Source organism: Bos indicus x Bos taurus, chromosome X (assembly GCF_003369695.1).
Source record: "Bos indicus x Bos taurus breed Angus x Brahman F1 hybrid chromosome X, Bos_hybrid_MaternalHap_v2.0, whole genome shotgun sequence".
Lineage (NCBI taxonomy): Eukaryota > Metazoa > Chordata > Mammalia > Artiodactyla > Bovidae > Bos > Bos indicus x Bos taurus.
In genome coordinates, this window is record NC_040105.1 from 67,166,801 (window position 1) to 67,192,791 (window position 25,991).

Below are 25,991 nucleotides of genomic sequence, written 5' to 3' on the forward strand. Positions count from 1 at the left end.
GACATTACTTTGCTGACAAAGGTCTGTCTAGTCAAGGCTATGGTTTTTCCAGTAGTCAGGTATGGATGTGAGAGTTGGACTATAAAGAAAGCTGAGCACTGAAGAATTGATGCTTTTGAACTGTGGTGTTGGAGAAGACTCTTGAGAGTCCCTTGGACTGCAAGGAGATTCAACCAGTCCATCCTAAAGGAGATCAGTCCGGGGAGTTCATTGGAAGGACTGATGTTGAAGCTGAAACTCCAATACTTTGGCCATCTGATGTGAAGAGCTGACTCATTGGAAAAGACCCTGATGCTGGGAAAGATTGAGGGCATGAGAAGAAGGGGTTGACAGAGGATGAGATGGTTGGATGGCATCACCAACTCAATGGACATGAGTTTGGGTAGGCTCCGGGAGTTGGTGATGGACAGGGAGGCCTGGCGTGCTGCGGTTCACGGGGTCGCAAAAAGTCGGACACGACTGAGCGACTGAACTGAACTGAACTGATCACTTTGCTTAGTAACAGTGTTTTCCCCCACTCTTCTTCCTCTATGAACCACAGAATTTCCCCCAAATTTTATGATACTCATCAAATTGCCCAACACCATAATAATTTGTTCACTTCTGTATCCACCATGAGATAGCAGATTCCTGGACAGGAATTCTGTCTTTGATTTTACTATTTATTCCAGTGTCTGGTCTACTGAAGGATTACCTTGAGTTTGAAGATGCCGACATTCCCAGAGCATCCCTTTCTACAAGTGCTAGAGATTTTATTTCAAGCAATGAACTGAAATACAACTCCAAGATTCACCTTTGGATGCTGTCCAGTGCAGGCTTCACTCCACCTAAACTTGATCCATCCTTCCTCTTGAGTGGGGGGGAACCAGCTCAGAATTCATCCCTTTAAGACAAATTCCAATAAATAGTTATAGCTGTATATTAACATCGAATGATAACTCGATTAACTACAATAAATGATCTCATAAGCACAGACCAGTGTTTCTCAAATTGGGGTGATAAGAACCCTGGGGGTTTGTGGATATATTTTCACGATCTCCAAGTTCTATATAAATTATTTAAAATGTTATATAAAATATTATATTTTTGACAAAGCTATTTTGAAATTGGAAACCATGTTTACATTTCAAATAACTTAAGTCAGTGTTACTCAAAACATTTACTCTTTAGGATCTCAAAAAACTTGTTTCTTTAAAAGGTGCTGCATCCTGACAAATTACTTCAGTTTGAGAAACAAGAAGGCTCAGGACTATTCATATATTACCTCCAGTCAGTCAGACAAATATCTTTAGGCACTGGCTGGGGGAAACAAGCTGTGAGGAAATACGGATATTAATTAAAATGGGCAGTGAGAGAAGCCCAGCTCATTAATATAATTCTTCTTGCTCTTGCTGGGATACATGAACATGAACAAAAAAAAGTTTTTAAATTTGATGTTAATATTTTTTCAGTTGGATCTTTGTTCTTTTTATACCAGAGAGGCTAATCTTTTTAGCTCACAAAAGTATTTGTTGAAAAAAGTGAAAGGGAAGAGGGGAAGGAGGTCTTATAAAACATATTTCTCTATTGCCCTCTTGCCAAACAGGATCCACAAATATCTCAGACTAAAAAGACACTGCTACTCTCATCTGTTCTTGGGCAGGAGAGAATAAAAAGCGTACAAAGTTCTAACATATCAGATTTATACTCCCAATCCCTAGAGCCTGAAAAACTCAAGCTTAAAACAATCAACAATTTGCCAGCCTGGATATAGCCAAACACAATGGCCAGGGGTTATTTCTAATCACTTTCCGTGCATTCAAAAAAGGTAAAAACCAAATGACATTAAAATAAACATTATACTACCCAGGTGGCTGTAATAGTAATCATGTCCTGGACCAAAGATGAAAGTTAGCCCACCTCCTTAAGTTCACCCTATCAACTTCACACCCTTGTGTGCTCATTTTTTAAAACTCTATAACATAATTCACACAAGACAGTACTTGATTATTATGTTCTACAGTTATTTCAAGTGTGCTTATATTAGTTTTTTTAACAATATAACCATATTGGGGATGAGATTATATAGGACTACAGCATTTCTATCCCTCACTTCAATATAGCCTAGCATAGGGCCAGATACACAATATTAATTTTGTAATTTTATTAACTCATATGGTGATATATAAATTACAGATGAGGTAGAAACATGGAAGGACCCTCCAATTTTTGTGTGGGTAGCATCTAAGAGAAAGAAAATGGAACAGGGAAAAGATTACTTAATAGCTACAAAGTAGTACTTACAGTATTCTAAAGAGCCAGAGACTCTTCTTACAGCTGTCCAAGGAGCTAGTAGTGCAAACTGCACCCTGAGCTGGGCCGATCTTTTGACATCCTTCTCAGACAACAGTATCCTTTTTCAGTGATTACAAAGAACTGCTGTGGTGATAATTAGTTACTTGCTTCAGCAGTTCCATATTAAATACTTCTCTGCCAAACACCTTGTACACTAGAGACTGAGATATTATTCATTTGTATTCATTTTCACTGTTGAAATTTATATCCAAAAGACTGATTAGACCTTGGCTTATTTTTCTTTTCATATAAAATGGGGAAACTGGTTCCATCGTTTCTAAGTCCTCACTTGAGTGTGGTGCTTTAGGTAACTTTAAAATAGCAGAATTAAACAGGGTACGTAAAATGTAATAGATTAATCAAACAAAGTGATCTATGGTTTTCAAAAGCACCTCAGCATGTTCTCTCATTTTATCCTTTTACAGCAATCTTCTTGAAATAAGTACGGACTAGTTGGAGCTCCAGATGAAGAAATTTAACGATTAGGAAGTTTAGATAGTTTTTCCTAGAAGTGAATACTGGTAAAGCTCAAACAAGGAGTGGTTTGAAAATGGTGGTAGAGCCCAAAGATACTGGTCTTAAGAGTTCCACTCTAGAACCCCTTTGGTAATATACTAAAATATCAAAGTCACAGTGGTCTATCCACAGACTCACCACCCTTAGTAAAATGAGAGACACTGGTCATCAGGTACATGATATAAATGGGTTTACCAATTTCAAAATTTCAATGACCAGGTTATCAATTCCACCCTGCAATCCAGATGTCTTTCTTAAAAAATAAAAAAAATAAAAAATAAATAAACTTTTTGGTTGTATCCTGGCAATTGGCACTATACAATGGCAATATACAAGAGGAAAGGAGAGACATAGCCAGGCAATCTGCTTTGAAAGGAAGAATGCACAGATAGTGCTAACCTTCCTTCTTGGGAAGTCAATTTTCAAATGATTATTTATAATGAAAACCCCAAATAAAGGGTAGCAATCCAGTTCCTTTGGGTCTGACTTGCCTTGAGCATTTTGCCTAGTAAAGCACTAACAGAGGGGATCAGGAACGGTTCTGTTCCCAGAATATGACAATAATCAGAACTGGGATCATTAACAAATGCAGGAAAAGGAGTAAGGTCCAGTCACCTAGTTCTGGCCTGCTTTTGGTAGTCCATACTGCACAAATATAACATCAAAATGGTAGGGAGATCTTGGGCTGATGGGCTTAAAAATGGGACAATCAGTACTGTGTTAACAACACAGAAGGGGCTGTGGGTGGTCAGCACTATTCAGAAGTAATGCAAAGAAGGAAGTGGAAGAGTCCGTGATGGGTGGGACCAAGGAAAGTGCAACAGGGAATTATAGAAATTCAAAGTGGGCAGAACAATGACATCTGGGACTGTTAACATTGTAAATTCAAGAGAAAAGAGTTTTGCTCAGTCAACATTTCCCGGCAACAATGCAAAAGGGGCAGGGCAGGGGTGGGAGGGGTGAGGGAGCATAATCCTATCTGGATAGATGGACACCTGGAATTGTGAACATTAAAAATCCATAAGAAGGGTCCAAGGGCAGGCAAGGGGTTTGTAGAGGGAAGATAAGGGCAAGGCCATGATTACTTGGAATTTGATACACTGGAGCCAACGCAAAAGGAGTGGGAATGTGGGTCGCCCTTTGATGGACAAGTTCACAGCACAGTGCAGTGTTTATAGTTTAATATACCATGAGAATTTGGAGCTGGGAGTGCTTGCCTAACAAGACCAGGGAGGAAAAACCCATTGCCAACTGCCATTGTGCTCATCAGCAGTCCCAGTGAAAGTTTTGTGTCATCAGCAGCCCATGCAGTAATGCAAAGGGGGTATGAGGGAATGATGTCCTACTCTAATAGAAGGGTGTATAGGTAACTGCAAATATTCACACCCAGAGTCAAAAAAAGAAGCCTTAAGTCAGCAGTCATGATCCATAGTGAGGGTACAGGGATCCTACCTAAAGATCATACGTTTGATATATTATTGGTGCATATTAATTGTCCAAGAGCTGAGGTCATGATAGCTGGCTGAGGGAGTATTACCAAAGTACACTGATAAAGACAAGAATTTCTATTACATATATAACAGTAAGGGATCTTGGCGGGGAAACAGTATCCCCTGCACTATTACAAAGGAGATACAATAGTCCTAGAAGTAATAGGGTTATGGGAAAGTGCAACTCTGCACATTAATTGTCCAAATGGAAAGGTCTTAGCAATGGGCAAACTTACGGAAGGCATAGGAAGTGAGGGGGAGGGTCCTTGTCTAGTGCACAAGAATGCACATCCACAAGCTAAGGAAAGGGAGGGCAACAGGATAAGACGAACTAAGTTGCAATTATGTAAATTAATGTTGAAGGGACATGGTGTGGTCAATTAAAATCATATACCTTGTATAAATATAAGAATCTTAAAGGGAGTATGAAGCCCCTATAATGTAATTGTCATTACACATATTTGAGAAAGGGGCCTTAAGTGGGCAGTACCCCATGCAGTAAAGCAAAGAGGATGAAAAGAGTCAGGGAGACAAGTTAACTCAGAAGACCATAGACAATTGTAATTACACATAGTCACAGTCCCATAACAAGGGCTTTAAGGTGGTAAGTTAACCTGTGCTTCAATAAGTGAAAGGGCCCTGATTTAAAAAGCACAGCTGTGGACAACTGAGAATGTGTACAAGACAACTAAGATTGTGCACATTAACGGCAATAGTGTGTAAGATCTTGAATAGTAGGCATCTCCTGCTAAAATGTAAATAGAATGGGGAGGGTCCTTACCTGAGGTACAGGTACAGGAGCAAATGTGAGTACATACATTAACAGTCCAAGACAGTAAATCCTAGCTAGTCAGAAGCCCCTGCCGTAATGTAAATGGGGCAAGGATAGGGGATCCTAGTCTAACATAAGGGAGCATGGACTATTGAAATTATGCACATTTAAACTGTACAGAAGCAGCAGCCAGTTGATTAGGACCCCTGATGCAAAGAAGGTGGAATGGGATGGGTTCCTAGTGTAATTCTGCACATTAACTGCCCAAAATAAAAACTAGTCAGTAGTCCCTGTTTTAATACTAAAAATTCAATATATTAGTTTGTCATGAGGGCACATGCACATTGAGTCCCAAGAGAAAGAGTTTGGGTCACTAACATCCCCTGATATAATGCAAAAAGGGAGGGATATTAATTTAAAGAGAAGGGCCTTAAACACTGGAATTTTGCATGTAAATACTCCCAGAGAAAAAGTAATGGAGGTAATTAATATATATTTTTATAAAACAGAATACAAGGGACTGAAGTGAAAGAATATATTCATGGTGAATTGTCACGGTTCACTTTATTCTAGTACAAAGGTCTTGAGTAAAGGACATCCATCACTGAATACAAGGGAAATAAGTGGAGTCTTTATACACTGCAGAGGAAGAGGAACAAATGCAACTGCACATTAAAAAGCACAAAAAGAGGGGCCTTAGTGTTCAGGACCCTAAGGTGTAATGTGAGAGGATAAGATGCACCACAATAGTCAGTACCTTCTGTGGTAAGCAAAGGAAGTAGAGAGGGAATGCAAACTAGGCTAACAGAAGGGACCATGGCTACAGTTAAGCACCCTTCCATGTAACGCAAAGGAAGTGGAAGTAGGAGGGAACAGGATCCTAGATATCAGAAGGGAACACAGCAGCAATTATCACCTTGACAGTCCCAAATGCCTTCACAGATAATGTAAAGGAAGTCCTGGGATCCTAAACTAACAAAAGGGACCACATCTGCATTTAGACACATTCACAGGTTCCAAGTACCTTCTGTGGTAATATAAACAAAATTGTGGAGAGCATGGACTCCAGACTAAGAGAAGGGACCACAGTTGCAATTAAGCAGTTCTACAGTCCCAGTATACTCCCAGGTAATGTTAAGAGTTAGAGCGCATGGGATCCTAGGTTAACAAAATGGACAACAGTCGCATTTAAGCACCTTTCTGTCCCAAATACCAACAAGTAACACAAGTGAGTAGAGAGGGGTGAGATTCTAGGACTGTAGCTGCATTTAAGCACATTAACAGTCCCTTGTACCCTCTTTTATAATGCAAATTAAGTAGAAGAGCATGGGAATCTAGACCAATGAACGAAATTGGATAAGCAAGTACAGTCCCATTAACAGTCCCAAGTACCCCCTGCAGTGATAAAAAGGCAGTTAGGTGGGAAAGGACTTTGAATTTAACATAAGGGACTTCACCTGCATTTAAACACATTGAGATTCCCTGGTGGCTCAGATGGTCAAGAGTCTGCCTGTAATGCAGGAGACCGGGTTTGATCCCTGAGTCAGGAAGATCCCCTGGAGAAGGAAATGGCAACCAAGTCCAGTACTCTTGCCTGGAAAACCCCATGGACGGAGGAGCCTGGCCAACTACAGTCCATGGGTCGCAAAGAGTCGGACACAACTGAGCGACTTCACTTTCAAACACAATGAAAGTCCCTTATCGCCTCTAGGATGATGTAAATGGAGTCAGGTGGGAATGGGATCCCAGGTTAATCTAAGGGCCTGTAGCTGCATTTAAGCAAGTTAACAGTCCCTTGTACCCTCTTTTATAATGCAAATTGAGTAGGAGGGCATGGGAATCTAGATCAACAGATGAGACTGTATAGGCAAGTAAAGGCATTAACAGTCCTTAAGTACCCTCTGCAGTCATGAAAAGGAAGTTAGGTGGGAATAGGATCCTAGGTTAACATAAGGGACTACAGCTGCATTTAAGCACATTAAAAGTCCCTTGTACAGTCATGGTAATGTAAATCTAGTAGGAGAGAATGAGATCCTAGACTAAGAGAGACTGTAAATGCAATAAAGCTCACTATCAGTCTCAATTACCATCTGCAGTCCTGAAAAAGGGAGTTATGCAGGAATGGATTTCGATGTTAAGGCACTACACCTGCATTTAAACACATTAACAGTCCCTTGTAGCCTCTCTGACAAGTGAGTTAGGTGGGGATGGGATCCTAGGTAACATAAAGGACTGCAAGCAGCACTTAAGCACATTAGCAGTCCCTTGTATCCCCTTCGGTAATGTAGAGGGAATTAAAGGGGGAGAGGGAATCTTAGACTAAAGCACGGGACTGTAACTGCCTTTATGTACAATAACAGTCCCTTGTACACTTTGGGGTAATGCAAATGGAGTAGGAAGGATGGGGATCTAGACTAAAAGAAGGGACAGTAGTGCAATTAAGCCCATAAAAAGTCCCATGTATACTCTGAAGTAATACAAAGGAAGTTAGGTAGAAATAGGATCCTGATTATCATAAGGGACTATAGTTCCATTTAAGTACATTAACCATCCCTTCTATCCTCTCTGATAATGCAAATCAAGAAGGAAGAGAATGGATCCTAGATGAGATAAAGGAATGTAGCTGCAGTGAATCACATTAACAGTTCCAAGTATCCTCTGCAATCATGCAAAGGGACTTAGTTGGGGGTGGGATCCTAGGTTAACATAAGGGACTGTAATTGCATTTAAAAGCATTAGCAGGCACTTGTACAGTCACTGGTAATGCAAAGGGAGTTAGGTGGGAATAGGATCCTGGGTTTTAAAAAGGAGGGGGAGGGAAAAGAACTGTACGGGCACATTAACAGTCCATAGTATCCTCCGTGGTAATGTAAATCTTTAGGAGATGGGAATCTAAACAAAGGAAAGGAACAATGGTAGTTCATTAACAAGTTCTATGTAGGCTCTGCAGTACTTAAAAGGAAGATATTAATAGTTGGTAATGGGATCCTAGGTTACCATAAGGGATGTAGTGGTATTTAAGGCCATGAACAGCCCCAAGCATCCTCTGCAAGCCTGCAAAGAGCCTTAGCTGAGGATAAGATCCTAGGTTAATATAAGGGACTGTAGCAGCATTTTAGCACATTAACAGTCCATTATACCCTCTTTGGTAATGCAAATCAAGGATGGCCTGGGAATCTAGACTAACAGAAGGAAGGGCAGTGCAAATAAGCCCATTAACAAGTCCATGTAGGCTCTACATTAATGAAAACAGAGTTAGATGGGAATAGGATCTTAGATTAACATAAGAAACTGCTGTTGCATTTAATCATGTTTAACAGTCCCTTGTCGGAGAAGGCAATGGCACCCCACTCCAGTACTCTTGCCTAGAGAATCTCATGGATGGAGGAGCCTGGTGGGCTGCAGTCCATGGGGTCGCTAGGAGTCGGACATGACTGAGCGGCTTAGCAGCAGCAGCAGCAGCAGCAACAGTCCCTTGTACAATTTGTGAAGAAAGCTGAGTGCCTTAGAATTGATGCTCTTGAACTGTGGTGTTGGAGAAGACTCTTGAGAGTCCCTTGGACTGCAAGGAGATCCAACCAGTCCATCCTAAAGGAGATCAGTCCTGGGTGTTCGTTGGAAGGACTGATGCTGAAGCTGAAACTCCAATACTTTGGCCACCTCATGTGAAGAGCTGACTCATTGGAAAAGACCCTGATGCTGGGAGGGATTAGGGGCGGGAGGAGAAGGGGATGACAGAGGATGAGATGGCTGGATGGCATCACCAACTCGATGGACATGAGTTTGTGTGAACTCCAGGAGTTGGTGATGGACAGGGAGGCCTGGCATGCTGTGATTCATGGGGTCGCAAAGAATCAGACACGACTGAGCGTCTCAACTGAACTAAACTGAACTGTACAATTTGTGGTACTGCAAATCGTGTGAGAGGGCATAAGAATGTACAGTAACAGAAGGGAATGCAGCTGCAATATACCTCATTAACAGTCCCAAATACCCTCTGTAGGCAGGAAAGGGAGTTAGGTAGAAATGAGATCTTAGGTTACGTGAGGGACTGTAGGTCCTTTTAAGCATATTAACAGTCCATTGTACTCACTGTGGTAAGGCAAATCAAGTATGAGGGCATGGGAATCGGGACTAACAGAAGGGACTATAGCTCTAATTGAGCCCATGAACTATCCCAAGTACCCTCTACAATCATATCAGGGGGTGAGGTGGGAACAGGATTTTAGATAAATGTAAGATTCTGTAGCTCCATTTAAGCACATTAACAGTTTCTTGTAGCATCTTCAGTAATGCAAATTAAGTAAAAGTAACAAATTTCAAAATAACAGAGGGGACTGTGGCCCATTAATAGTTTCTTGTACAGTCAGTAGTAATACAAATCATGTAGGAGTGGATGGGAATCTAGACTAACAGAAGGAACTGTAACTGTAATAAAGCCCATTAACAGTCCCAAGAACTTTCTGCAGTCATTAAAAGGGAGTTGGGTGGGAATAGGGTCCGAGGTAAACAAAAGGGACTATAGTTGCTTTTAAGCACAGTACCAGTCCCTTCTACTTTCTGTGGTAGTGCAAGGGAGTCACTTACTGTTGGGGAATGGGGTCATAGGTAAACATAACAGACTGGATGGATTTAAGCACAGTAACAGTCTCTTGTGCACTCTGGGGTAATGCAAATTGAGTAGGAGAGATGGGATTCTAGACTTAACAAAAAGGACAGCAGTGCATTTAAGCCCATTAACAAGTCCCTGTAGGCTCTGCAATAATGAAAATGGAGTTAGGTGGGAATGGGATCCTAGATTAATATAGAGGACTGTAGCTGGATTTAAGCACATTAACAGTCCCAGTTACTTTATGTGGTAATACAAATCCAGTAAGAACGAAAACGATTCTAGATTAACAAAAGGGACTGTGGCTGCAGTAAAGCTCATTAACAGTTCCAAGTACCCTCTGCAGTCATTAAAAGGGAGTTAGGTGGGCATAGGGTCCTAGGTAACATAAGGGACTGTGGCTGCAGAAAAGCACATTAACAGTCCCTTATACCTTCTTTTATAATGCAAATTAGTCAGAGAGCATGGGAAAGTAGACCAACAGATGAGACTGTATAGACAGGTAAGTGCATTACCAGTCCCAAATATCCTCTGCACAGTCATGAAAAGGTAGTTAGCTGGGGACAGAATCCTAGATTAACATAAGACTGTAGCTGCTTTTAAGCACATTAACAGTCTATGAACACTCTGTGTTAATGCAAATCATGTAGGAGTGGATGGAAATCTAGACTAACAGAAGGAACTGTTAGGGACTTTTAAGCACAGTATCAGTCCCAAGTAATCTACGGTCATGAAAAGGGAGTTAGGTGGGGGATGGGATCCTAGGTCATTGCTTTTAGGCACATTAACAGTCCCCTTATATCTCCCTTGGTAGTGCAAATTGAGTAGGAGGGCATGGGAATCTCAACTAACAGAAGGGACAGTAGCTCTAATTGAGACCATTAACTATTCCAAGCAACCTCCGAAGTCATGCAACAAGATTTAAATGGGAATGGGATCATAGGTAAACCTAAGAGACTGTAGATACATTTAAGCATGTTAACAGTCTTTACACTCCAGGATAATACAAATCAAGTAGGAGGGATAGGCTTCTAGACTAAGAAGCGACAGCAGTGCAATTAAGCATTTTGACAAGTCCAATATAGGCTCTGGAGAAGGCAATGGCACCCCACTCCAGTACTCTTGCCTGGAAAATCCCATGGGCGGAGGAGCCTTGTAGGCTGCAGTCCATGGGGTCGAGAAGAGTCGGACACGACTGAGCGACTTCATTTCACTTTTCACTTTCATGCATTGGAGAAGGAAATGGCAACCCACTCCAGTGTTCTTGCCTGGAAAATCCCAGGGACAGGGGAGCCTGGTGGGCTGCCATCTATGGGGTTGCACAGAGTCAGACACAACTGAAGTGACAGCAGCAGCAGCAGCATATAGGCTCTGCATTAATGAAAAAGAAGTCAGGTGGGAATGGAATCCTAGGTTAACATAAGGGACTGTAGCTGCATTTAAGCACCATATCAGTCCCTTGTACCCTCTTTCACAATGCAAATTGAGTAGCAGGGCATGGGAATCTAGATCAACAGATGAGACTATATAGGCAGGTAAATGCATTAACAGCCCCAAGTAACCTCTGCAGTCATGAAAAGGGAGTTAGATAGGAATAGGATCCTAGATTAATAGAAAAGACTACAGCTGGATTTAAGCACATTAACAGTTCCAAGTACCCTCTGCAGTAAAAAAGGGAGTTAGGTGGGAATAGGGTCCTGGGTAAACAAAAAATTGTAGCTGCTTTTAAACCCAGTACCAGTCCTTTTACCTTCTGTGGTAGTGCAAGGGAGTCAGGTGGGAATGGGGGTATAGGTAAACATAGACTGTGGATGCATTTAAGCACAGTAACAACCTCTTCAAACACTCTGTGATAATGTCAATCCACTAGGAGGGATGGGCTCCTAGAATAATAGAAGGAATGGCAGTGCAATTAAGTACACTGACAAGTCCCGTATAGGCTCTGCAGTAATGAAAAGAGAGTCAGGTGGGAATGAGATCTAGGTTAACTTAAGGGACTATAGCTACATTTAAGCACATAAACAGTCCCTTGTATGCTTTTAAAATGAAGATTTACTAGGAGGGCATGGAAATCTAAACTAACAGGAGACTGTATAGGCAAGAATTGCATTAACAGTCCCAAACACCTTCTGCAGTGGTAAAAAGGGAATTAAGTAGGAATGGGATCCAAGGTTAATATAAGGGACTGGATCTGCACTTAAGTACACTGAAAGTCCCTGGGAGCCTCTGGGATACTGCAAAGGGAATTAGATGGGAATGGGATCCCACCTTACTAAAAGGGACTGTAGCTGCATTTAAGCACTATAACAGTCCTTTATACCCTCTTTTATGATGTAAATTGAGTAGCACAGCATGGGAATCTAGACCAACAGATGAGACTGTATAAGCAGATAAGTGCAATAACAGTCCCAAGTACCCTCTGAAGTCATGAAAACTAGTTAGATGGAGACAGAATCTTAGGTTAACATAAAGGACTGTAGCTCCATTTAAGCCATTAGCAATCCCAGTTCCTCTATGTAGTAATACAAATCCAGCAAGAAGGAAACTGTTTCTAGATTAACAGAAGGAACTGTGCTGCCGTTAAGCCCATTACTAGTCTCAAGTAACTTCTGCAGCCATTAAAAGGGAGTTGTGTGGGATAGGGTCCTAGGTAAACATAAGGGACTGTAGTTGCTTTTAAGCACAGTACCAGTACCTTTTACTTTCTGTGGTAGTGCAAGGGAGTCACTGACTGTTGGGAATGGGGTCATAGGCAAATAACAGACTGTGGATGCATTTATGCACAGTAACAGGCTCTTGTACAGTCTGGGGTAATGCAAACTGAGTAGGAGAGATGGGATTCTAGACTAACAGAATGGACAGCAGTGTAAGTAAACCTATTAATAAGTCCCTGTAGGCTCTGCAGTAATAAAAAGGGAGTCAGGTGGGAATGGGATCCTAGGTTAACATAAGGGACTGTAGAGGCATTTAAGCACATTAGCAATCCCAGTTACTCTATGTGGCACTACAAATCCAGTAAGAAAGAAATTGACTCTAGGTTAATAGAAGGGACAGTAGCTCCAGTTAAGCCCATCAATAGTCCCAAGTACATTCTGCACTCATTAAAAGGGAGCTGGGTGGGATAGGGTCCTAGGCAAACAGACTGCAGTTGTTTTTAAGCACAGTACCAGTCTCTTCCACTTTCTGTGGTAGTGCAAAGGAGTCACTATTGGGAATGGGGTCATAGGTAAACATAACGGACAGGATGGATTTAAGCACAGTAACAATCTCTTGTACACTCTGGGGAAATTGAGTAGGAGAGATGGGATTCTAGACTTAACAAAAGGACAAGAGTGCATTTAAGCCCATTAACAAGTCCTTGTAGGCTCTTCAGTAATACAAAGGGAGTTAGGTGGGGATGGGATCCTAGATTAATAGAAAGGACTGTAGCTGGATTTAAGCACATTAACAGTCCCAGTTACCTTATGTGGTAATACAAATCCAGTAAGAACGAAAATGATTCTAGATTAACAAAAGGTACTGTGGCTGCAGTAAAGCACATTAACAGTCCCTTATACCCTCTTTCATAATGCAAATTAGTAGAAGATCATGGGAAAGTAGGCCAACAGATGAGACTGTATAGGCAGGTAAGTGCATTACCAGTCCCAAATATCCTCTGCAGTCGTGAAACAGTTAGCTGGGGATAGAATCCTGTGTTAATATAAGAGATTGTAGCTGCTTTTAAGCACATTAACAGTCTATGTATCCAGTGTTAAAGCAAACCATGTAGGAGTGGATGGAAACCTAGACTAATAGAAGGAACTAGCTACTTTCACGGAGAAGGCAATGGCACCCCCACTCCAGTACTCTTCTGGAAAATCCCATGGATGGAGGAGCCTGGTAGGCTGCAGTCCATGGGGTCGCTAAGAGTCAGACATGACTGAGCGACTTTACTTTCACTTTTCACTTTCATGCATTGGAGAAGGAAATGGCAACCCACTCCAGTGTTCTTGCCTGGAGAATCCCAGGGATGGGGGAGCCTGGTGGGCTGCCATCTATAGGGTCGCACAGAGTTGGATACGACTGAAGTGACTTAGCAGCAGCAGCAGCTACTTTTAAGCACAGGAACAGTCCCAAGTAATCTGCAGTCATGAAAAGGGAGGTAGGTGGGGGATGGGATCCTAGGACACTGCATTTAGGCACATTAACAGTCCCTTGTATCCCCCTTAGTAATGCAAATGGAGTAGGAGGGCATGGAAATCTCAACAGAAGAGACTGTAGCTCTAATTGAGTCCATTAACTATTTCGAGTAACCTTGCAGTCATGCAATGAACACAGGTAAATGTAAAAGACTGTAAATGCATTTAAGCACGTTAACAGTCTTGGTTACTCTATGTGGTACTACAAATCCAGTAAGAAAGAAACTGACGCTAGGTTAACAGGAGGGACTGAAGCTCCAGTTAAGCCCAAGTACCCTCTCATTAAAACAGAGTTAGGTGGGGATAGAGTCGGTCCCAGGTAAACATAACAGACTGTGGATGCATTTAAGCACAGCAAGTCTCTTGTACACTCTGGGGTAATGCAAATTGACTAGGAGAAATGGGGTTCTAGACTCAATAGAAAGGACAGCAGTGCATTTAAGTCCATTAACAAGTCCTTGTAGGCTCTTCAGTAATACAAAGGGAGTTAGGTGGGGATGGGATCCTAGATTAATAGAAAGGACTGTAGCTAGATTTAAACACATTAACAGTCCCAGTTACCTTATGTGGTAATACAAATCCAGTAAGAACGAAAATGATTCTAGATTAACAAAAGGGACTGTGGCTGCAGTAAAGCACATTAACAGTCCCTTATACCCTCTTTCATAATGCAAATTAGTAGGAGATCATGGGAAAGTAGGCCAACAGATGAGACTGTATAGGCAGGTAAGTGCATTACCAGTCCCAAATACCCTCTGCAGTCATGAAACAGTTAGCTGGGGATAGAATCCTGTATTAACATAAGAGATTGTAGCTGCTTTTAAGCACATTAACAGTCTATGTATCCAGTGTTAATGCAAACCATGTAGGAGTGGATGGAAACCTAGACTAATAGAAGGAACTAGCTACTTTTACGGAGAAGGCAATGGCACCCCCACTCCAGTACTCTTCTGGAAAATCCCATGGATGGAGGAGCCTGGTAGGCTGCAGTCCATGGGGTCGCTAAGAGTCAGACATGACTGAGCGACTTTACTTTCACTTTTCACTTTCATGCATTGGAGAAGGAAATGGCAACCCACTCCAGTGTTCTTGCCTGGAGAATCCCAGGGATGGGGGAGCCTGGTGGGCTGCCATCTATAGGGTCGCACAGAGTTGGATACGACTGAAGTGACTTAGCAGCAGCAGCAGCTACTTTTAAACACAGGAACAGTCCCAAGTAATCTGCAGTCATGAAAAGGGAGGTAGGTGGGGGATGGGATCCTAGGACACTGCATTTAGGCACATTAACAGTCCCTTGTATCCCCCTTAGTAATGCAAATGGAGTAGGAGGGCATGGAAATCTCAACAGAAGAGACTGTAGCTCTAATTGAGTCCATTAACTATTTCAAGTAACCTCTGCAGTCATGCAATGAACACAGGTAAATGTAAAAGACTGTAAATGCATTTAAGCACGTTAACAGTCTTGGTTACTCTATGTGGTACTACAAATCCAGTAAGAAAGAAACTGACGCTAGGTTAACAGGAGGGACTGAAGCTCCAGTTAAGCCCAAGTACCCTCTCATTAAAACAGAGTTAGGTGGGGATAGAGTCGGTCCCAGGTAAACATAACAGACTGTGGATGCATTTAAGCACAGCAAGTCTCTTGTACACTCTGGGGTAATGCAAATTGACTAGGAGAAATGGGGTTCTAGACTCAATAGAAAGGACAGCAGTGCATTTAAGCCCATTAACAAGTCCTTGTAGGCTCTTCAGTAATACAAAGGGAGTTAGGTGGGGATGGGATCCTAGATTAATAGAAAGGAGTGTAGCTAGATTTAAGCACATTAACAGTCCCAGTTACTTTATGTGGTAATACAAATCCAGTAAGAAAGAAAATGATTCTAAATTAACAAAAGGTACTGTGGCTGCAGTAAAGCACATTAACAGCCCATGGCACCCCAGTCCATTACTCTTGCCTGGAAGATACCATGGATGGCAGAGCCTGCTAGGCTGCAGTCCATGAGGTCGCTGAGGGTCGGACACAACTGAGTGACTTCACTTTCACTTTTCACTTTCATGCATTGGAGAAGGAAATGGCAACCCACTCCAGTGTTCTTGCTTGGAGAATCCCAGGGATGGGGGAGCCTGGTGGGCTGCCATCTATGGGGTTGCAGAGTCGGACAGGACTGAAGCGACTTAGCAGCAGCAGCATACCCTCTTTCATAATGCAAATCAGTAGGAGATCATGGGAAAGTAGGCCAACAGATGAGACTGTATAGGCAGGTAAGTGCATTACCAGTCCCAAATACCCTCTGCAGTCGTGAAACAGTTAGCTGGGGACAGAATCCTGTGTTAATATAAGAGATTGTAGCTGCTTTTAAGCACATTAACAGTCTATGTACCCAGTGTTAATGCAAACCATGTAGGAGTGGATGGAAATCTAGACTAATAGAAGGAATTAGCTACTTTTAAGCACAGGAGCAGTCCCAAGTAATCTGCAATCATGAAAAGGGAGGTAGATGGGGGATGGGATCCTAGGACATTGCATTTAGGCACATTAACAGTCCCTTGCATCCCCCTTGGTAATGCAAATAGAGTAGGAGGGCATGGAAATCTCAACAGAAGAGACTGTAGCTCTAATTGAGTCCATTAACTATTCCAAGTAACCTCTGCAGTCATGCAATGAACACAGGTAAATGTAAAAGACTGTAAATGCATTTAAGCACGTTAACAGTCTTGGTTACTCTATGTGGTACTACAAATCCAGTAAGAAAGAAACTGACGCTAGGTTAACAGGAGGGACTGAAGCTCCAGTTAAGCCCAAGTACTCTCTCATTAAAACAGAGTTAGGTGGGAATAGAGTCGGTCCCAGGTAAACATAACAGACTGTGGATGCATTTAAGCACAGCAAGTCTCTTGTACACTCTGGGGTAATGCAAATTGACTAGGAGAAATGGGGTTCTAGACTCAATAGAAAGGACAGTAGTGCATTTAAGCCCATTAACAAGTCCTTGTAGGCTCTTCAGTAATACAAAGGGAGTTAGGTGGGGATGGGATCCTAGATTAATAGAAAGGACTGTAGCTAGATTTAAACACATTAACAGTCCCAGTTACTTTATGTGGTAATACAAATCCAGTAAGAACGAAAATGATTCTAGATTAACAAAAGGGACTGTGGCTGCAGTAAAGCACATTAACAGTCCCTTATACCCTCTTTTATAATGCAAATTAGTAGGAGATCATGGGAAAGTAGGCCAACAGATGAGACTGTATAGGCAGGTAAGTGCATTACCAGTCCCAAATACCCTCTGCAGTCGTGAAACAGTTAGCTGGGGATAGAATCCTGTATTAACATAAGAGATTGTAGCTGCTTTTAAGCACATTAACAGTCTATGTATCCAGTGTTAATGCAAACCATGTAGCAGTGGATGGAAATCTAGACTAATAGAAGGAACTAGCTACTTTTAAGCACAGGAATAGTCCCAAGTAATCTGCAGTCATGAAAAGGGAGGTAGGTGGGGGATGGGATCCTAGGACATTGCATTTAGGCACATTAACAGTCCCTTGCATCCCCCTTGGTAATGCAAATAGAGTAGGAGGGCATGGGAATCTCAACAGAAGAGACTGTAGCTCTAATTGAGTCCATTAACTATTCCAAGTAACCTCTGCAGTCATGCAATGAACATAGGTAAATATAAAAGACTGTAAATGCATTTAAGCACGTTAACAGTCTTGGTTACTCTATGTGGTACTACAAATCCAGTAAGAAAGAAAATGATTCTAAATTAACAAAAGGTACTGTGGCTGCAGTAAAGCACATTAACAGTCCCTTATACCCTCTTTTGGAGAAGGCAATGGCAACCCACTCCAGTACTATTGCCTGGAAAATCCCATGGACGGAGGAGCCTGGTAGGCTGCAGTCCATGGGGTCGCTACGAGTCGGACACGACTGAGCGACTTCGCTTTGACTTTCATGCATTGGAGAAGGAAATGGCAACCCACTCCAGTGTTTTTGCCTGGAGAATCCCAGGGATGGGGGAGCCTGGTGGGCTGCTGTCTCTGGGATTGCACAGAGTGGGACACGACTGAAGCGACTTAGCAGCATGCCCTGTTTTATAATGCAAATTAGATCATGGGGAAGTAGGCCAACAGATGAGACTGTATAGGCAGGTAAGTGCATTACCAGTTCCAAATACCCTCTGCAGTCGTGAAACAGTTAGCTGGGGACAGAATCCTGTGTTAATATAAGAGATTGTAGCTGCTTTTAAGCACATTAGCAGTCCACTGTGTTAATGCAATCGTGTAGGAATGGATAGAAATCTAGACTAACAGAAGGAACTGTAGTTACTTTTAAGCACAGTAACAGTCCCAAGTAATCTGCAGTCAGGAAAAGGGAGTTGGGTGGGGGGTGGGATCCTAGGTTAAAAAAGGGGGGAGGAGGACTATACTGGCATCTAAGCACATTAACAGTCCTTTGTGTCCTCTTTGGTAATGTAAAGTGAATTAGGAGGGGATGGGGTCCAAGGCTAGTGGTAAAGAACCCACTTGGCAATGCAGATCTAAGAGACGCAGGTTTGATCCCCGGATGGGAAAGATCCCCTGGAGGAGAGCATGGCAACCCACTTCAGTATTCTTGCCTGGAGAATCCTATGGACAGAGGAGACTGGCAGGCTACAGTCCGTGGGGTCACCAGAGTTGGACACAACTGCATGCATGGACTACCCACCAAAGATAAGGGACAGTAGTATAGTTAAATCCATTAACAAGTCCTATGTAGGCTCTGCAGTAATGAAAGGGAGATAGTTGGTGATGGAATCCTAGGTTAACATAAAGGACTGCAGCAGCCTTTAAGCACATTAACAGTCCCTGAACCCTCTGTGGTAATGCAAATTCAGTAAGAAGGGAACTGATTCCGGTTTAACTGAAGTAATGGTAGCTGTAATAAAGCCCATTACAAGCCCATTGTCCCCCTTTTGGTAATGCAAATAAAGCAGGAGGACATGGAAGTCTTTACTGAGGGGACTGTAACTCTAACAGAGCCTTTTGACAGTCCCAAGTATCCACTGCAGTCTTACAAAGAGATTTAGTTGGGAATGGGATCATAGGTAAACATAGAGACTGCAGATGCATTTAAAAGCGTGTCAACAGTCTCTGGTACACTCTAGAGTAATGCAAACTGAGTAGAGTGATGGAATTCTAGACTAACAAAAGGGACAGTAGTGCAATTAAGCCCACGAATAAGTCTCACATATGCTGTGCATTAATAAAAAGGGAGTTAGGTACTAATGGGATCCTAGGTTAACTTAAAGGACTGTAACTCCACTTAAGCACATTAACAGTCCCTTGTACCCTTTGTGGTAATGCAAATCAAGCAGGAAGGGAACAGATTCTAGACTAACAAAAGGAATTGTAGCTGCAATACAGTTCATTAACAGTCCCAAGTACCCTATGCCGTCATACAGAGTTAGGTGGGGATGGGTTTCTAGGTTAACATTAGGGACTGTAGCTGTATAAGCCCATTATCATTCCTTCGTACTGCCTGTGGTAATGCAAATCATTCAGTAGGGGAATGGATATTAAACCAGCCATAGGGTCTCTACGTACAATCAAGCCCATTAACTGCCCCAAGTATCCTCTGCTGTAATGCAAAGGCAGTTAGTTGGGGATGGGCTTCTAGTTAAAATGAAAGAGTCCCTAGGGATTCCAGTTTTGCAAGTGAACAATTTTAGGAAATGGCCTTAGGTAATTAGCACCCTTTCAGAAGTAAAGATGATGCAGAGTTCCTGATACAAAAGGCTGAGGTGTAATCAATTAGGTTTGTGCACATAAACTGTTCTAGTTCAGACTTCTTAAGTAGTAAGGGTGCCCTGATGGAAGACAAAGTGAGCCAGTGTGACTAGTTTACAGGACATGGACAAAAGCAATTATGGACGTTATAAATTCAAGAGGAGGGCCCTTGAGAGTTCAACCCACGTAGCTTGCAAATAGGATACCAATGGCCCATTAAAACGGACAGGACTCTGGACAACTGCAACTATGCAAACTAACTGTCCAAGAGCTGAGTTCTTGAATAATCTGCACGACCCAGCAATATTCCACCAAGTGTGGGGTTTCATTTTTTATTGCATGGGACCATGGATATATGCAATTATGCACATCAATTTTTTAATAAGAGAAGGGACTTTGGGTAATCAGAACTCCTCAGAAGAAATGGGATCGAGATAAGAGATATCCTAGACTAATCGGTAGGATCATGGGAAATGAGAATTTTACATATTAATCCAAGGTGGCAGGTAGTCCGCACTACCTAGGGGCATCGAAAAGAGTATGGGCGGATCTTACCTGTTAAGCTGGACCATGATCAACAACAACTGAATCTATTAATATTCCAGAGTAAGTGACTTTTAAGATGAGCACTTCTGCTACAGTGCAAAGAAAGGACTTGTGTAATAAACAATTGGGATTCTACACATTAATAATTCAAGGAACATGGTCTCAGGTAGTCAGCAATGCCTAAGAGCAATGTAAATAGGATGGAGGATCATTGGTTAATGGGGAAAACAAAAATTACAATTTGGTACTTTAATTGTCCAAGAACAGGACTCCCCAGAAGCAGGGCAAAATTTGTAGGATGCCTTTGTTTAATGGACAAAGCTATGACAACTGGGACTGAGCACATTAACCAAAAAAATTGGGTTTTCTGTGCCCTTTGCTGAATGCAAGAGGGTTTTGGACTGGAATCTAATCCAATAGGCAGGGTTATGGACAATTACAACTTCACTCAATACAAAGAGTTTAGGTGGTCAGCTCAGTAAATATGCACTGTCCAGAAAACTAGGATTGTGAGTACTGCAGCAATGACAGAGGAATGGTTTCTCCCTTATTGACAGGGGATTGAGAAGATTATGAGTAACTAGACTTATGGGCAATAATTGTCTGATATGAAGCTCTCAGTTAATTAACGTTTCTTAACATTAATGCAAAGGGTGAATGGATTCTTTTTTCTAACATGGACCAAGGGACAAATGGGATTCTGTACATTAACTGAAAATGGTGACTTGGATAGCCAGCACTCAAGATCAGGAATGCTAGAGGTAGACAGCGTATCCCAGTCTAATGGATGAGCAATGGACAACTTATTTTTTTCACTGAATTAACAAAAATTGCACTGGCTTTAAGCAGAAACAGGACTGAGTCTGGGCTGGGGCTGGGCTGGGGCTGGGGCTGGGGCTGGGGCTGGGGCTGGGGCTGGGGCAGGGGCAGGGACTGGGGCTGGGATTGGGGCAGGGGCTGGGCTGGGGCTGGGGCTGGGGCTGGGGCTGGGGCTGGGGCTGGGGCAGGGGCTGAGGCCAGAAAGGGGATTGCTGGGAACAGGGTTGCAGAGGAGCTAGGGGCTGTGGAGGCAGGGGACCACAGAAAATTGAAATTATGAACAATAATTCTCCAATATAATACATTCTAATAGAAGAAGCAAATTCACAGCAACTGGTTTCCTGCAGGTTGTTGGATCATTAGTCAATGAGTGCAGCATTAAGAGTAGGGACAAAGCAAGGCCTGAACCTGAGAGGACCTTCAAATATTCCTTTTCACATTCGGTCATAAAGTTAAATTTTTAATTAATTACTTCTATGCTATAAGACTCTTCAAATATCCAAAGGGAAGTAGTCTATGAAGTCAATTTCAAAGTAAAAAAAAAAAAAAAAAATTCTTAGTGGTTTATTATTTGACTTTAATATCTAAATACAAAAAAAGCTTGAGAGGTTTATTAAAAAAAAAAAACTGAAAACTTTAAGGAATTTTAAAGGAACCCAAATATGAAAACCCATTAAATGTAATTAAAATGAATTCTACAAATAAGTCCCTAAACACATTTCCATACTAGTCACTTAAGGCTGAAATCGAACACTAGCAAACCACATAATCAAACTATGTATGACTGACATCCAATAAATAAATAGAAATCAAAATCCGACCCCAGTATTAGCCACGGGGTAGGTGTTCCTCTTGAGGAAGGCAGGGATTCCTCTTCTGCCAACAGTTGGCCAACGATCATCTGCGATCCATTCTGGTCCTTGCCACGACTCACCGCCAAGTTCACACTTAGCAGGCATGGCGCACTGCCCCTGGCCACAACGCAGAAGAGCAGGGGGCGGGGAAGGGGGAAGTGGGGGAAGGGCTTCGGCCACGGCACCAATGCAGAGGAATGGCGTGAGGTTCTGCCTGCACAACCTAATATCCAGCACTGCAAGTGGCAATGAGGGAGGGGAGGGAGCCAGTGAGAGGGGAGGGAGGAGGTGGAAAGGCCAAATGTCCTTGGAAAGACTTTGGTACCACCCACTGAGATTAGTACAAATGTGGCCAATCCTGACTGGCTGAATAGAGACGGTAGCGAGGTGCTATGCTAACTCATCTAATTCCATCCTCCACTAACTGGCTGTGACCGATTCTACCACCCTTTCTGATTGGGTGGGACACGCGGCAATCTAACATTGCCAATCCCTCCTTTCACTTTGTCCGCGGCAAAGCACGCCATCTTTAACAATGCGGCAGGCCCTCCTGATGCAAAGCCCGCCAAGAATGTAACGGTCAAACACCCCTGCCACGATATCCACGTGACAAACTGCCATGATATCCACATGACAAGGTCAGCCATATTGTCCCTGCAGCAAAACCTATCAGGAAATGCACACGGCAGAGACAAAAGCCCGCCATGTTTTAGACTGCGGCAAGTACTTAAGCGGCCATCTTTTACTATGTAACAGAATATTTCTACCGCCATGCTGCACACTAGAACAAAGACACCCATGATGTGGCTTCCCGCCATTGGAACACTGCGGCAAAATGGATCCGCCATTTTGAACACTCTAACAAAGCAGAGAGCCATGCTAAGCAATGCTGCAAGGTCAAAATCGCCATTTTGAACACTGCGCCTAATTCTTCTCCCGCTCATTTTCCATTAGACCCTTGTAATATGACATAGGATGATCCTATGTTTTCCCACCTCATGATACCACAATTCATGCCAAGCTCCTAACATGATCCAAGTCAGCTTATTCAAAACATTTAACTCATGCAATGCATACCATTTCCTTTGCCTGTCGCATTATTCATCTTACCTTCCTAGTGATACTTAGCACAGTTACCCCTCAGCCAAGCTGGGCGGCAAATCTGAAGTGGCCGCCATCTTTCCTCCCCAGCCTAACCAACCCTCTAGCCTAACTGCAAAGTCATCTCCCAGCCAAAGCCGTAGGTCCACTCACACAACACAAACGATTAGCAGCAAAATTTTGTAGACATTCCAGATAGTACAACGAACCACAAAACCCAACACTTTTCCAACCATATAAAGCCCCGATGGGTGGTGTAAAACAAAAATCTAAGCAGGTATCCGCGGCCCCGATGGGCAAGGAAAAAAAATTAAAGCAGGTATCCGAGGCCCCGATGGGCAAGAAAAAAAAAATTAAAGCAGGTATCCGAGGCCCCGATGGGCAAGGAAAAAAAAAAAAACAACACATTTAAAAAAGAGGCAGGTATCCATTGCCCCGATGGGCCAGGTTAGGGAGAGAGGGGTACACAGCAGGTATCCGAGGCCCCGATGGGCTAAGGGGGAAAAAAAAAATTAAAAGCAGGTATCCGTGGCCCCGATGGGCAAATTAAAAAAAAATAAAATAAAAGGCAGGTATCCATGACCCCGTTGGGTAAAAAATAATAACAATAATAATATATCTATCTACCTATCTATATACACACTAAAACCAGGTATCCACAGCCGCGATGGGCAAATAATATAGAAAAGGAGGAGAAAAAGAAAAAGAAACCACAAAAAACCCAGAGGAGGCAACCAAAAATCATTCCAAAGAAAACGTCCTTTAAAATGGAAAATTGCCTAAAAATATCCCCAAGTATCTGTAAAATACTGAGAAGGTGTCAAGAAAATACTAGAAGAAAGTTCAGGTTTTTAAAAATATTTTATGAATTTTTGGTGTAATTTTTTCCAAGAAATATGCCATAAGGCATGGTTGGGGTCTGGAAAATGTTCCAGAAAGAACCACACAGGCAAAGAAATCCAATATTAATAAGCTTCCATCTCGGGAAAAGAAGAAATATGGCGGTCGCAGCAAAGTGCAGCGCTTTAAGAAGTGAGAGGGAGGGGACTGAGGGCGGAGGGAATAGAAGAGGAGTGGCCTAGAAGATTGAAAGCCAGACATATTTGTAGTTTAGCCGGTTCAAAAATTTACCCAGTAACAAGAAAAAGAGAGTTCAAGAAAATAGCAACATACTAAAAAGAACATTATACTGGAAGTAGGCTTCATTTCTAGTCCAGGAGCCATGACTTCAAAGGGTTTTCAATGGGTTCGTGTCTGTAAAATAGGGACGTTAAGTAAATCAAATTAGATAACTGATGCTAAAATTCTCCCAAACAGTGTAACAAATGAAAAGGTTTTAGTTTAATTTGGTTTTGAAATAGGAGGAAGGAGGGGGGTAGAGCTTTGATATGTTAATAAACTATCCAAATACCTCATTTAGTCAGAATGAATAACTTGTCCACCAGACATAGGAACCAAAGAAGCTAGGAAGGGGCAATACATTAAGGTTAGAACCCTCTTCAGGGGACTTTCCCTTCCGTTATCTAATGTGATAGTGAAGGTTTAGTCGGAAAAGAGACCCATAAAGGTTACATGATGTGCTCAAAGTCACATACTGTAATTCTGAGTCAGTGTATTTTCTACTCCAGCACTGCATTTCTGTGGCCCCTGAAAATAGAAGAATGGAAGTGTTTCTAAGTGAGCAAGAGAGAGGAAAGAAAAATCATTTCACAGAATGCTGATTTAGCCCCTAACCAATCTATATTACTTGTAACTTTTAAACTGTGAACCCTTAATCTTCAGTATTTTTTCTACTTACTCCGTGAATCTGACAACCCCAACACTGAAGCAGTCATAGGAATACAGTAGTGAAGCTCACCCGCTGCCAGTAACTGGTAGGAAAATGTTCATATAAAAGCCAAAGCCGCCCCCAGAAACATAGCTATTTTGGTGAGAAGCAATTAATCTCACAAACTGTCCTATATAGTTTATCAGAGAAATAACAGAGAACCTGAGGGAAACAACTAACTATTCCACACAACTCCTAGAAAATCAAAGGATACATTGCCCTCGAAGTGGCTGAACTGGAAAGTGTAACTTAACCCAAATACTAACAGGTAACTATGCCCTCCCCAGTACTCTTGCCTGGAAAATCCCATGGGTGGAGGAGCCTGGTAGGACGCAGTCCATGGGGTCGCTAAGAGTCGGACAGGACTGAGCGACTTCACTTTCACTTTTCACTTTCATGCATTGGAGAAGGAAATGGCAACCCACTCCAGTATTTTTTCCTGGAGAATCCCAGGGACGGGGGAGCCTGGTGGGCTGCCGTCTATGGGGTCGCAAAGAGTCGGACACGACTGAAGTGACTTAGCAGCAGCAGCAACTATGCCCTCCAGTCTCCAGGTAAGTTATAAAGTATGGAAAATTTTCTTCCTTAAAGGAAACACTCCATCTTCGAAGTGCTCTTGGTTCACACAAAATGGTACTCTGACTTGTCATTCCAAATAAGGAATATTACATTGTAAAAGTGGCATAATTTTCCACTGAACCCTTCCTGAACACTTAGAAGCAAATGCCTTCAAACAAATCTGCTATGCTTTCCAGATTTGGGGGCAAGAAATGGGATTCATATATATGATATATGTACTTCTGTAAGTCTTTAAGATTTCACCTTAATTTAATCTTTCACAAGTTTCTAATGAGACAAATAGAGAAAAAGAGTCTTTCATTGCATAGAGTGGTAAATTGAGGTTGAAGAATGTTGTTTTCTTTGCTAGTGGCGGTTTAGTCGCTAAGTCGTGTCCAACTCTTTGAGACCCCATGGACTATAGCCTGCCATGCTTCTCTGTCCATGGGATTTTCCAGGCAAGAATACTGAAGTGGGTTGCCATTTCCTTCTCCAGGGGATTTTTCCCCACCCAGGGATTGAACCTGGGTCTCCTGCTTTGCAAGCGGATTCTTCACCAACTGAGCTACCAGGGAAACCATACCTGTAAAAGGCAATAAATAGCAACAACCACTTTGATA

At 42.3% G+C, this 25,991-nt stretch overlaps 1 long non-coding RNA gene across 3 annotated transcripts in view; it reads right to left on the bottom strand.

Annotated features, from left to right (window-relative positions):
- The window catches only part of LOC113887899, a 37,938-nt gene extending 13,954 nt beyond the window's left edge, over window positions 1-23,984 (bottom strand). Inside the window, exons 1-2 of one of the 3 annotated variants that reach the window (XR_003509855.1) lie at window positions 22,995-23,984; window positions 794-883 (exon numbers count right to left, since the gene is read on the bottom strand). This is a non-coding gene — a long non-coding RNA (uncharacterized LOC113887899). Of the gene's footprint in view, window positions 1-793; window positions 884-2,283; window positions 6,662-21,851 lie in introns of those variants that run through there. The other 2 variants (XR_003509854.1, XR_003509853.1) reach the window with 2 other exon arrangements.
- Between the last annotated feature and the right edge of the window lie 2,007 nt (window positions 23,985-25,991).